Genomic DNA, 12,125 nt, shown 5'->3' on the forward strand with positions numbered 1-12,125 from the left:
AAGGTTGTGGCTATATATATATGCATTATATTTATGCATTCTATATTAATTTATATATGTGTATTATATATTTGTGGATACATATATAATATCGACTAGAGAGTGCATAAGCAAAAATAGTAGAGAGAGAAAGCAAATGTGAGAAAATGGTAAAATAATAATTAGTAAATCTTAATGAAGGGTATAGAGGTATTTATTGTATTACTATTTCAACTTTTCTGCAGATTTGATGTTTTTCAAAATAAAAACATGGGAAGGGGATCAAATGCAAATCCAGTTCTCACAGAGAGTTATGGAGTAATGGAAAGTTATGAAGTGCTTCCTATAGCACTGCTTCCCTGCCCAGCTATACCTAGGATTTGGTTGCACCATATTGTCTATATATTATAATACAATTCCAGGGGTTTTCAGACATAGAAACTGATTTTTTTTTTCTTAAATCCTCACTAATGATTTTTTTCTAGTCTCTGACAGTGGCTTTCATTCTGGGAAATAACCAAATGCATTCAAAGCCAACCCCTGTGAATATGGTGAGTTATCAAAATGGCAGCATGGCACAGTAGGGAGCGAATAGAAAGAGAGTTGGAAAATTTGACAAAGGCTGTGAGTTCAGATATAGCTCAGAGACTCATGATCATGGGACAGGGAGCAAGTAACCAAATCTCCCTGCCTCTGTTTTCTTATATGCCTAGTAATGAGCTAATACAACACATGTAAAAGCGCTGTGCATTAGTGAAGGTCAACTTAAATGATGGGACTTATAAATGTGATACAGGAACAAGACATAACAAATACCAGAAAACGGGGAAGTACTGTCGTTGTTAAAATTCAGGTCTTCTTGAAACAAGAAGATGGATGGTTTTTGGTATGTCGTATGTTATCTTTTGTTTTTTCAACTTGATTTTCCTAATTGGCAAATTCATGGGGTCCATAGTGATGTTTCCATACAAATAACGTATAGTGATAAGATCAAGGTCATTAGCTTCCCAAATATACCCAGCTTCCCAAACATTTATCATTTCTTTGTGTTGGAAATGTTCAATATTCTCATTCCAGCTATTTGAAATGATATCATATATTATCGTTAACTACAGTCATCCTACAATGCTATAGAACACTAGAAGTTATTCCTCCTAAAGAACTTCAAAAATAGTAGTAACGGGACATTCACCAATAACACTTGGATGTATAGTTTGGGTCCATTTGTTTAAAAGTGGTGCATTAAGTAATACATCATGCATCTATGTACAATTACATTTTTATGTACATAAGCACTTATATATACAGAAATTAAAGCATCAAGTGATTTCTTAGAAGTTGCTAAAAAGTGAGAAGTTCATGAAGAGGAATGAAATGAAATAAGAGCAAATACTAATTCATTATATGTAGAATAAATGTACACTTTTCAGTGGATAGGTTTGGGCAGATGATGGTACTTTCAACAGAAAACAAATACAAGGAAAAGATTTGGGGAGTTGGCAGGCTAAATAACTAAGAACTCTGCAGAAAAGGTCATCCTTTAGGAAATAATACAATTTTTGTATTCTTTAATGAGTTGCTTCCCCAAGGATTATTTTTTCCCATAATCATCATTAACACCTCTACTATTGAGTCACAGGAATCTTTTTTTAAAATTTTTTTATTTTTATTTTATTTTATTATTATTATACTTTAAGTTTTAGGGTACATGTGCACAACGTGCAGGTTTGTTACATATGTATACATGTGCCATGTTGGTGTGCTGCACCCATTAACTCGTCATTTAGCATTAGGTGTATCTCCTAATGCTGTCCCTCCCCCCTCCCCCCACCCCACAACCATCCCCGGTGTGTGATGTTTCCCTTCCTGTGTCCATGTGTTCTCATTGTTCAATTCCCACCTATGAGTGAGAACATGCGGTGTTTGGTTTTTTTGTCCTTGCGATAGTTTGCTGAGAATGATGGTTTCCAGCTTCATCCATGTCCCTACAAAGGACATGAACTCATCATTTTTTATGGCTGCATAGGAATCCTATAAATTAACTTTTATTTTTTAAACTAGGAGGAGGGAAAACTTGGCCACAATTTTTCTGACTTCTAGTTCATTTTCTTCTTGTTAAAATCATCATCCCACTTTTGCCTGATGCCCACCAATATCTATGAAATAGTAGTAGTATATTTTATTACCTTTCCTCTTCTGTAATATTTTTCTTTCACCCAAACTCTGACTCCTGTACGCAACATTCTCCATATTCTGCCCTCGGAGTCTGATTCTGTTTTAACTGCCCATATCCAAAGAGTTCAGTTGTTCCCATGGTTGTGATGTTACCTTTGTTTAGTAAGAATGCATGCACCAGTATGAAGAGATGACCGATGGAAATCTGACTTCACACTCTGCAGCATGCAAGCCCTTCATCCCTTACACCATTCTGAGTTTACTTGGGTATTGCCTGTGGGAACGATGGTAGTAAAATCAGGCATGGCCGGTTCACGTCAGAAGGAGAAATTTGTCCTGTATAAAAATGCCCTGTGAAAGCTGCAAACAGCCCAGATGTCCATTGACTCATAAACGGATATAAAAATGTGCTATATACATACAATGGTACAGTATTTGGCCATAAAAAGGAGTGAAAGAATGAATACAAGCTACAATATGGACAGACCCTCATGACGGTATGCTAAGGGCAAGTCCATCATAAAAAAGGATAAATATTGCATGATTTCATTCACGAAATGTCTAGCATAGACAAATCCATATAGACATAGAATGAGATTAGTAGTTGCCTACGGTTGTGGAGATGGATGGAGGAACTTAGGAGGGGATGACCAACGGACAGGGCACAGTTTCTTTTTTAGAGTGATAAAAATGTTCTAAAGTTGACTGTAGTGATGGTTACACAAGTCTGTGAATATCCTCAAAACCATGCGATTGTACATTTCAGGGGGTGAATTGTGGGATTTATGAATTTCATTTTAATAAAGTTATTACCCTACCAAAAAAATTGTTGAAGGCAGCCTTTGAGACAACGTTCTGCTAGGCAAACACTGGCCATCAGAATGGGTGACATTCCTTAGTCCCTGATTTCTTTTTTTATCCAAAGACTTTGCGTGCTAACACCTGCAAGACATAGACCTGCAAGGCTTATAAAAGATGTTTATGGCTTGGCGTAAATGCCCACTGCTCTATGGGGACAAAGGGTAATGCCTGCTCTAACTAACGTCCCAAGCAGGGCTCAACATTCCGCTTTATTGTTTTGGATAACTATACGCAAGAACCAGAAGCGTTGCTACTCAGGGAAAGATACGTAACTCCAAGATTGAGTGTCTCTCTTGGTTCTTCACTGGCTGCAAAAATGAATCCATTTGCATATGATCAACATATAAAATAGTAAATACAGTATTTGATCAAGACATTGATTTTTTAGTTTACATTTATGACTGTTTCTTAATAAAGCCAATCAGTAAAAAACAATACAGTTTCTTTAACAAATGTGTCATTTAGAAGCAATTTTATGGTGGGTTCATTCTTTCTTCAACTTTCGTTTTCACATATTTGTATCAAATGCTTTCAGGACACCTGAAATACCTCCCTTAAACAAGAGTTCTTGGGAATAAGTTGGAACAACACTGTTCTAATTGACTCATTGACCCTTTAACTTGGAGTAACTTAATTTCAGTTTCCTTGTCTTTAAAATGTGCCTGCTTCTAGTGGGCTGACCTAGTTTTTCAAATTCATTCTTCAATCTGTATGCATGTGCGTATATATATGCACATATATACATACATATGTTGTCATTTCAGTGTTAAGAAGACAAGAAATGGATGTAAGAGCTAGAAATAATGTATCCTCTAATGTCAAAACCACCTGCTGAGGATGGAGATTGAGAAAGAGAAGACCTTCTGGCTGGCTCCAAACCCCAAGTAAATTTTCAGGTGCAAAATTTTGGCAGAAGCTGTGGAAAGTTAATTATATATATAAGAAAACAATATTTCTGGCCGGGCGCGGTGGCTCACGCTTGTAATCCCAGCACTTTGGGAGGCCGAGGCGGGCGGATCACGAGGTCAGGAGATCGAGACCACGGTGAAACTCCGTCTCTACTAAAAAATAAAAAAAAATTAGCCGGGCGTGGTGGTGGGCGCCTGTAGTCCCAGCTACTCGGAGAGGCTGAGGCAGGAGAATGGCGTGAACCCGGGAGGCGGAGCTTGCAGTGAGCCGAGATCACGCCACTGCACTCCAGCCTGGGCGACAGAGCGAGACTCCGTCTCAAAAAAAAAAAAAAAAAAAAAAAGAAAACAATATTTCTGAGAACTTGCTGATCAATCCTGGTGTTGAGAAATGATGGAAAGGGAAGAGAAGAGAGAAATAATTGAGAAACATGAAGCTAGGAAATCCTTGGGGTTTGGGTAAACTAAGGACTTGTTTTTTTCTTAAATAGTCACGAGCAGGTTTTCTTTCCAACTTTTATTTTAGATTCTGGGGGTACACATGCAGGTTTGTTAAGTGGGAATATTGCATGACGTAAAGCAGGTTTTGAACTTGTTAATGTGCCTTCTCTGTGATTGTCCACCTATCTAACCTCTCCAAGTCAAATCTTAGTAGAGCCAACAGATTGCTTGCAAGAGTGGGGTGTCATAGCCAACTTTGGAAGTGACCCTCAGTGATCCCCACCTCCTGATCTTCACGCCATTGTGTATTGAGTGTGGGCTAGATTGGCTTCTACTGAATAGAAGTGTGGGATAGGACATCTATTCTGAGGTTAAATTATAAAATAGCAAATGCCATGACTTTCATCTCACCACTGCATCCTTTCTTGCCCTCTCACTTAGTCATTCTGGTGAAGCCAGCCGCCATGTAGCACTACACAAACTGGCAAGGAATAAGGATGATCTCCAGCTGACACCAGTGAGCATTTGAGGCCTGCAGTCCTCCAGCCTGCGAGAAAATGAATCCTCCCAACCACCCCGTAAGTGAGCCTGAAAGATTTCCAGTGGAGATTTGAGATGACTATAGAGCTGGCTGATACTTCTAAGAGATTCTGAACCAGAAGACCCAGCTAAGCTGTGCCTGGACTCCTGAACTACATAAACCGTGAGATAATTAATGCTGTTGTTTTAAGCTGCCGAATTTGGGGATAATTAGGTTATGTAGCAATAGGTGGCTGGGTGCGGTGGCTCACACTTGTAATCCCAGCACTTTGGGAGGCTGAGGCAAGAGGATTGTTGAGGAGTTCAAGATCAGTCTAGGCAACATAGCGAGACTCCATCTCTGAAAGATAAAAAAAAAGCTAGGCATGGTGGTACACACCTCTAGTCCTAGCTACTTAGGAGGCTGAGATGGGAGGGTTGCTTCAGCTCAGGAGATTGAGACTGCAGTGAGCTATGATTGTGCCACCACACTCCACCTTGGGTGATAGAGTAAAACCCTGGTTCTTAAAAAAAATGCAATAGATTACTAGTACATGGTGCTTTTGCCAAAATAAATAAATTAGAGGCAGAGATCCAGCAGGCTATGTGTCAGATGACACATGTTATCTGGAAAAAAAAAAAAATTGAATTAACTCATCACTCTCAGGTAAAGTTACTTAAAGTCAAATTGAAATATGAAAATATAAGTATCTTTAAACAATTAAAAAATGCCATAAACATTTCGAATCCCATTTAATTTGCAATGGAGAATCTGAGGCTCTCTTACTTAGACCTTAAGCACAGGAATCTAAACACTGGAAATAACGAACTAAAATTTAAGCAAGCCTTGTTTATAAATTTTAAAGCAATTATGGTATTTGGTAAATACGTCTTAGGAAGGAAAAAGTTTGTATCTTGAGAAGTAGCGTCTTGTATTGAGGAATTCTCTTTGGAGTGAGGCAGGTAAAGGAGGTTAAAGAATATAGTATGTTCTCTTGGCCGAGCACGATGGCTCACACCTGTAATCCCAGCACTTTGGGAGGCCAAGGTGGGTGGATCACTTGAGCCCAGGAGTTGGAGAGCAGCCTGAGCAACATAGTAACATCCCATCTCCGCAAAAAAATACAAAAATTAATCTGGCATGGTGGCATGCAGCTGTAGTCCCAGCTACTCGGGAGGCTGAGGTGGGAGGATTGATTGAGCCCAGGAGGTTGAGGCTGCAGTGAGCCCTGATTGTGCCAGCCTAGGTGACAGAGTAAGACCCTGCCTCAAAAAAAAAAAAAAAAAAAAAAAAAAAAAAAAAAAAATCTCCAGCACCACAAGAACACAATGAACAAGGAAGACGTCCTCTAGAGAAGCCAGTGAGGTGGGGGGCTGAGTTTCTTTTTAAAGTTTAAACTGTACAAGATATGCTTATTTTTTAGTATCCATTTTCTTTCTTCTATGGAAAGAAAGAAAGAAAGAAAAAAGAAGAGAGAGAGAGAGAGAAAGAAAGGAAAAAGAAAGAAAGAAAGGGAGAGAGAAAGAAAGAAAGAACTCTCCTTGATCTATAACTGTTAACTGCAATTTTAAAAATTTAATCTGTAAGGAAGGTCGCCTGTAGCCATGAAGTATATAATAACAGAAAATCTTGTAAAACACACAATGTTTTGTTTTGTTTCATTTTGTTGCTATAGGTAATTGGACTTTTCTTCATTTTAGCTGCAGAATTTTGCTACAGGAAATTAGATGTTTTCACTTAGAATGGACCCACCAATCACGCTTAATTTCACCACCATGGATTACCTAACCCCTAAGTCTCTCTTCACACACACAGACATAGACACACACAGGCACACACACACACTTACTTATGTACCATACTGAAGCCGGAGAGTTTCCCTGACCCCTTCACGGGTGAGAACTGGAGTGTACGGGTGCCAGCAGGGGCAAACTCCACTCACTAGTACCTGCTGCGCTCAACCCCTCAAGGGAGGGAGCACACAGGTGAGCGGGTGCAGAAGCTGGGGTGCTTTTGGGCATGTTTTTGGGTGCCAGTAGGAACAAACTCCATGCTGGCCCTGCAGCACCATCTGGGGGGCTGCCCATGACCCCTGAAGCCCCGGAAGGAATGTTACAGTCAGTGCTGCTTTAGTTTTGCCGTCCATGGGTGGCTTAAGTGTTAACAGCACAGTAGAGGGTCAGTATGACAGCGTTTTGCAACCCGAGTTCTTGTCCGGCATCCAGGAGGTATGAGGTCACACGAACACATTGGAGATGGTAAGTGTGGAGGATGGGAGATGGGAGATTTTATTGCCCATTGAGGTGACTGTCAGTGGGAGTGGGAGCTGAGAAAGGAGACAGAGCAGGAAGGTAATCTCTGGAAGCTACACCATCAAGCCATCCCTCTAAATTCAAGCCGTTGCTCTTCAGTGTCCAACAGTAGCCTCTGATGTCCAGCTGCTTCTCCTCTTCTTCTCTCTCTGTTGGTGGAGCCTGGGGTTTTTATGGGCACAGGCTGGGGGATGCAGCAGGCCATGGGTGGTTTTGGAAAAGGCAACATTGAAGCAGGAAAACAGGAATATAGGTTCTCACTTTGGGCCTCAGTTCTAGGCATGAGGGTGGGGCCCTCACTGGGGACCCGCCATCTTCTGCCCAGAATTTCCCTCCCTCCTGTCTCTATCAATACTGTATCTCTCTTGTTGGTCAGCGTGTTTCAAAATCTCAGAACCCTGCTTTCCCCATGCAGATAACTTGAAATACAACGCAATACAAATTCTCATTCTTTCCTTGATTGTAAAGAAGGTCATATATGGGTAACCAACCCTTTCTAATTTTTCTTTTTTTTTCTGCACCAAGCCTTCCCTTTTCCACCAAATTCAGTCAGTCTTTCTCATTGTAGTGGAAGGAGTTGAGGTCGGGAGGGCCCAGATTCTAATTGTACTCTATCACTAGGAATGGCCAGGTCACTTCCAATTCTCTTTATAAGAATGATGAGTGAGTTTAAATTTCTTTCAATTTATGTTCCTAACTACTATCTATTCTTTCAATGCAAGTTTTCTCACATATGAGTTTTTTTCTCCCTTTTAATCTTACGTCCATTAATCCAGTTGTCTTCCTTTAATTTAATTTCTAAGTAGCCTCCTCAATGACCTTGCTCTCAATGACCTTGCTCTCAATGACCTTGCTCTCAATTCTGCCCCATACTCTACCTCTTACATTTTAGGACCACACCAAGTAATTATTTTAAACCATGGGTTTGACTAATCACTTGTTGGTTGAAAGACATTCCTCAGTTTCCTGTTTTTCATCCTCCAGGGACCTTTCCAGTCCTGCTTCAACTATATTTTCAGCCCTGGCATCCCCACTGTCTGGCTTACAATATCTTAAAGTATCTGGAGCTTTTCTTCAGTCTCATGCTATGCTCCCTGTCAGCAGTATTGTTTCCATTTCTGTTTGGGAGTAAAAATCCCACCTGAGCAAATGTTTAACATAAAGTAGTATAACATATATTTAACACAGCATAAAATTTTCACGTAACGTATACTTTAACCTAATTTTTTTTTTGAGACAGAGTCTTGCCCAGGCTACAGTGCAGTGGCACGGTCACAGTTCGCTGCAGGCTTTACCTTCGGAGCTCTAGCAACCCTCCCATCTCAACCTCCTGAGTAGCTGGGAGTACAGGCACCTACCAAAAGCCCGGCTAGTTTTCATTTTTCAATTTTTTGTAAAGAGAAAGTCTCCCTACATTGCCCAGGCTACTCTTGAACTCCTAGGTTTAAGTGATCATCCTGCCTCGGCCTTGCAAAGTGCTGAGCTTACGGGCTTGAGTCACAATGCCCAGGTAACCTAACATTTTTTAACCTAACAAAGTTAACCTGACAAATTTGTATGTGTGCAATACGATGTTGTTGACTCTAGGTACAATGTAGTATAGCAGATCTCTACAGCTTATTCATATTGCTTAACTAAAGCTTCATGCCCATTCATTATTTGGTTGTCTTTTAAATTGACCTTCTGTAAAGGTAAATTTACATCCCATTGTATGGGAAAGCCCCATGGTCATGACCTTGATGGTTTACTTATATGATTTGCAGCCTCTTTCTTGGTGCACGGGGGATACACTCCATCCATACCTGTCAATATGATATTGCTAAACATAGAATGCTGTCTCAGAGCTGAGTAAGTGGTAAGGCTGACATAATTTTGGTGGAGTTGTGATGGAACAGTGTAGGCATATGTCTAGTAGAGTGTTCAGTGAGGTTTAATTCTTATGACATTCCTCATGGTACAAAATGAGGTCAAACATCAAAACGTTGGATTTCCATGGTGTTTTCCCCCAGTGTCCAGCTACTATTGGAAACCACTTTTATTTTATGTTGCCAGGGATTTCTGGAAGATGAGATTTTCTTTTTCTATGTCAACATAACAAATCAATATGAATTTAGTGCCATAAAACAACATCCATTTATGAGCTCACAGTTTCTGTGGACTGGACCTCCTAGCATAGTATGGCTCAGCTGGTTCTCTCCTTTGAGTCACAAGAAGAAAATAAAATTGGAGGCAGGGCTGTCTTCCTCTCTGGGAGCTTGAGCAGAGAATTGTTTCCAAAATCATCCTGGTGGTTTGGGAGAAGGCAGTTGTAGAATGGAGCTCTCTGTTTATTGACAAGCTGTTCTCAGCTTCCAGGGGTCCTTGCTATTTCCTTGTTTATGGCTCCCTTTGAAGCCAGCAATGATGGGTCAAGTCCTGTTCGTGCTCGGAATCTCTCTGCCTCATTCTTACTCTGCCTCCCTCTTCCACACGTCTCTCTAGGGCCTCATAGACTTTTAAGGGCTCATGTGATGACACTGGACTACCTGCATACTCCGGGATATTCTAGTTTAAGGTCTGCTGATGAGTAACCTTAACTCCATCTGCAAGGTCCCTTCATGGCAGATTTTGGAGTCGTGTTTGAGTGAGTAACCAGGGGAAAGACTCTTGGGAGGACGTCTTTGAAGTGTACCACCAAGATGGAGAGCAGTTAGCCCCATGTCCAGCGAAATCTCTAAAGCCAAAATCAAACCAACAATGGAATGATAGCAGAAGCCAGAGGCAAGATGGGGGGAAATCAATGCTAGGTGTTAAACCATGTGATCCTCAGATTCAGATTCTTCTTGTAATTCAGATTCAGATTCAGAAGAAGAAATGTAGATCCCTCTCCTTTGAGGTAGAGAGTAAATGCAGCAAACAGCTTGAGATAGTAGCTGTACCTACTCTGTGTTCTGCTCTACTCTTCTTTAGCAGTATTGAAACTCATGCCATGCTACGCATTTACCTCTGTGAAAGACAATATAATCTCAAGACCCCAAACTCAGCATACCAAAGGGAAAAGTGAAGCTCGGAAGCTGAGTCATGCAAAAACTGCCTTTCTTTTGTTCCCAAACTGATAGCTGCAATTTCACAGCCCTGTGTCATTGCCTCATCCATAAGCCAGATTCCCGCAACTATAGAAGGCCATGTATCTCCCCAGACGGCCTCTCTCACAAATTGCTCACAAGGAAATTCCTTGTGAGCCCCTAAATCTTTCAGGATACATATCCCCATATAAAGTAGCACTAAAGCCAAACTCTGCTGAATTTCTTCCTAACAATGTAAATTACTGGCTTATCTTCCCAGGTATGGGACAAGGACAAGTCTAGAAATCATTCCTGCACCCATCCCAAGACAAATGTGGGACTGACTTTTTCTTCTACTCCCTCTTTCCACATGTTTATCCTATATTAAATGTAGATTTACAGAGTAGGGATGAATGCAGGATTGACTTTTCCTCTACTCCCTTTTCCACTGTAAAATGTAGATTCACTGAGTGCTAATCAAAGCCTCACAAGAATGCAACCCACTTGCCTCATTGCTTGTCCATCTTCCTTTTTTTTTTTCTTTCCCCCTTCCCCTTCTGTTTGCTCTTTCACCTTTAAATGTTGAATTTCTCAAAACCCCCTTTGGAATAAGCACAGGTCACAGATGTTCCTGTGATATGTTTTTTCCAGGGTGCATCCTCAACCTAGACAAAATAAACCTCTCATTGATTGAGATCTGCCTCAGTCCCTTTTTGGTCTACACGTCCTAGTATTTTCTTTCAATATTCTCTCCACTGGAGAATATTGCTTTTTCTCATGGAATGTTTTTGAAGATCTCCAACTCATTCTCCAAGAGAAGGCATGTGTTCCCTTTTCCAGGAAACCTTTACTAGTCCTTCCTGGCCACATTTGCTGCATCTGCTTCAGTGTTTCTCTACAGGGGCTGCACTCTTCTATTCCCTGGAGCACACATTGCACTTTTTGCCGGCCTATCTTTAACTCTAGATTGTAGCTCCTTCATCTTTATTTCTATGCAGCCTCTCCACAGTTCCTGAGATATGGTCAGCACTAAATCAATATTTGCAGAATGAAGTGTTATTATGATAAATTGAATAGCAGGTCAGTGATAAATCGTGTTGTTGAACGTTGCTAGTGAAAGGCACATATAATTATTATGCTGCAGCTTTAGTGGTTACATAGTGAACTCAAAAGTTTAGAGCATTTCTTTAGGGCTAAATGATTTTTTTGTGAATAACAAAAGCACAAAAGTACAATTAAATTTAAATATTTATGGTATGTTAACTTGCTAAGCCAAGGCAGCCAGAAGAATGCCTGAGAAAGCCACAAGTCAACCCCAGGGGGAAATAAAAATCAACACTTGGTCTGCAGAGTTGCTGCAGCTAATTTGCTGTAACTAATACTATGACTTCCATGGACAATGTCAAGAACAAAAGATTGCCACTGGAGCCTTGGTCCTTTGAGAACTGAGATTTATCACACACTCTACCATTAAGGTTGTGTGGGTAAATGAGGTTTTGAAAACTCTCTGTAGCCATCCTTGGTTGCTTTGAGTTGAGTCCTTGTCAAAAGTAGTATTTTACCCAGAGGAGCAATTTGCAATTTGCACAAAACCCTTTAAAATACCTTTGCCTATGCTTGCATGTTGGCATTTGGTCACCTTCCTATGTGCCTAAAGTATGAAAAGGAAGCATCAATGATTTTACCAGTAAAGGAAGACAATCCCAGTGCTCTCAGTAGTTTGCCTCCTAATTAGTTAGTTTAAGTGCTCTGTAAATTAACTGGCATAGATGGTGCCAGGAATTATTATTATCGAATAACGATGATCTAGATGTGTGTTTATTTTCTATTGCAGTTGTAACCAGTGACCACACACTTAGCAGCTTAAAGCAAATCTCAAGTATTA

The sequence above is a fragment of the Symphalangus syndactylus genome, chromosome X, assembly GCF_028878055.3.
Source record: "Symphalangus syndactylus isolate Jambi chromosome X, NHGRI_mSymSyn1-v2.1_pri, whole genome shotgun sequence".
In the NCBI taxonomy this organism is placed as follows: Eukaryota; Metazoa; Chordata; class Mammalia; order Primates; family Hylobatidae; genus Symphalangus; species Symphalangus syndactylus.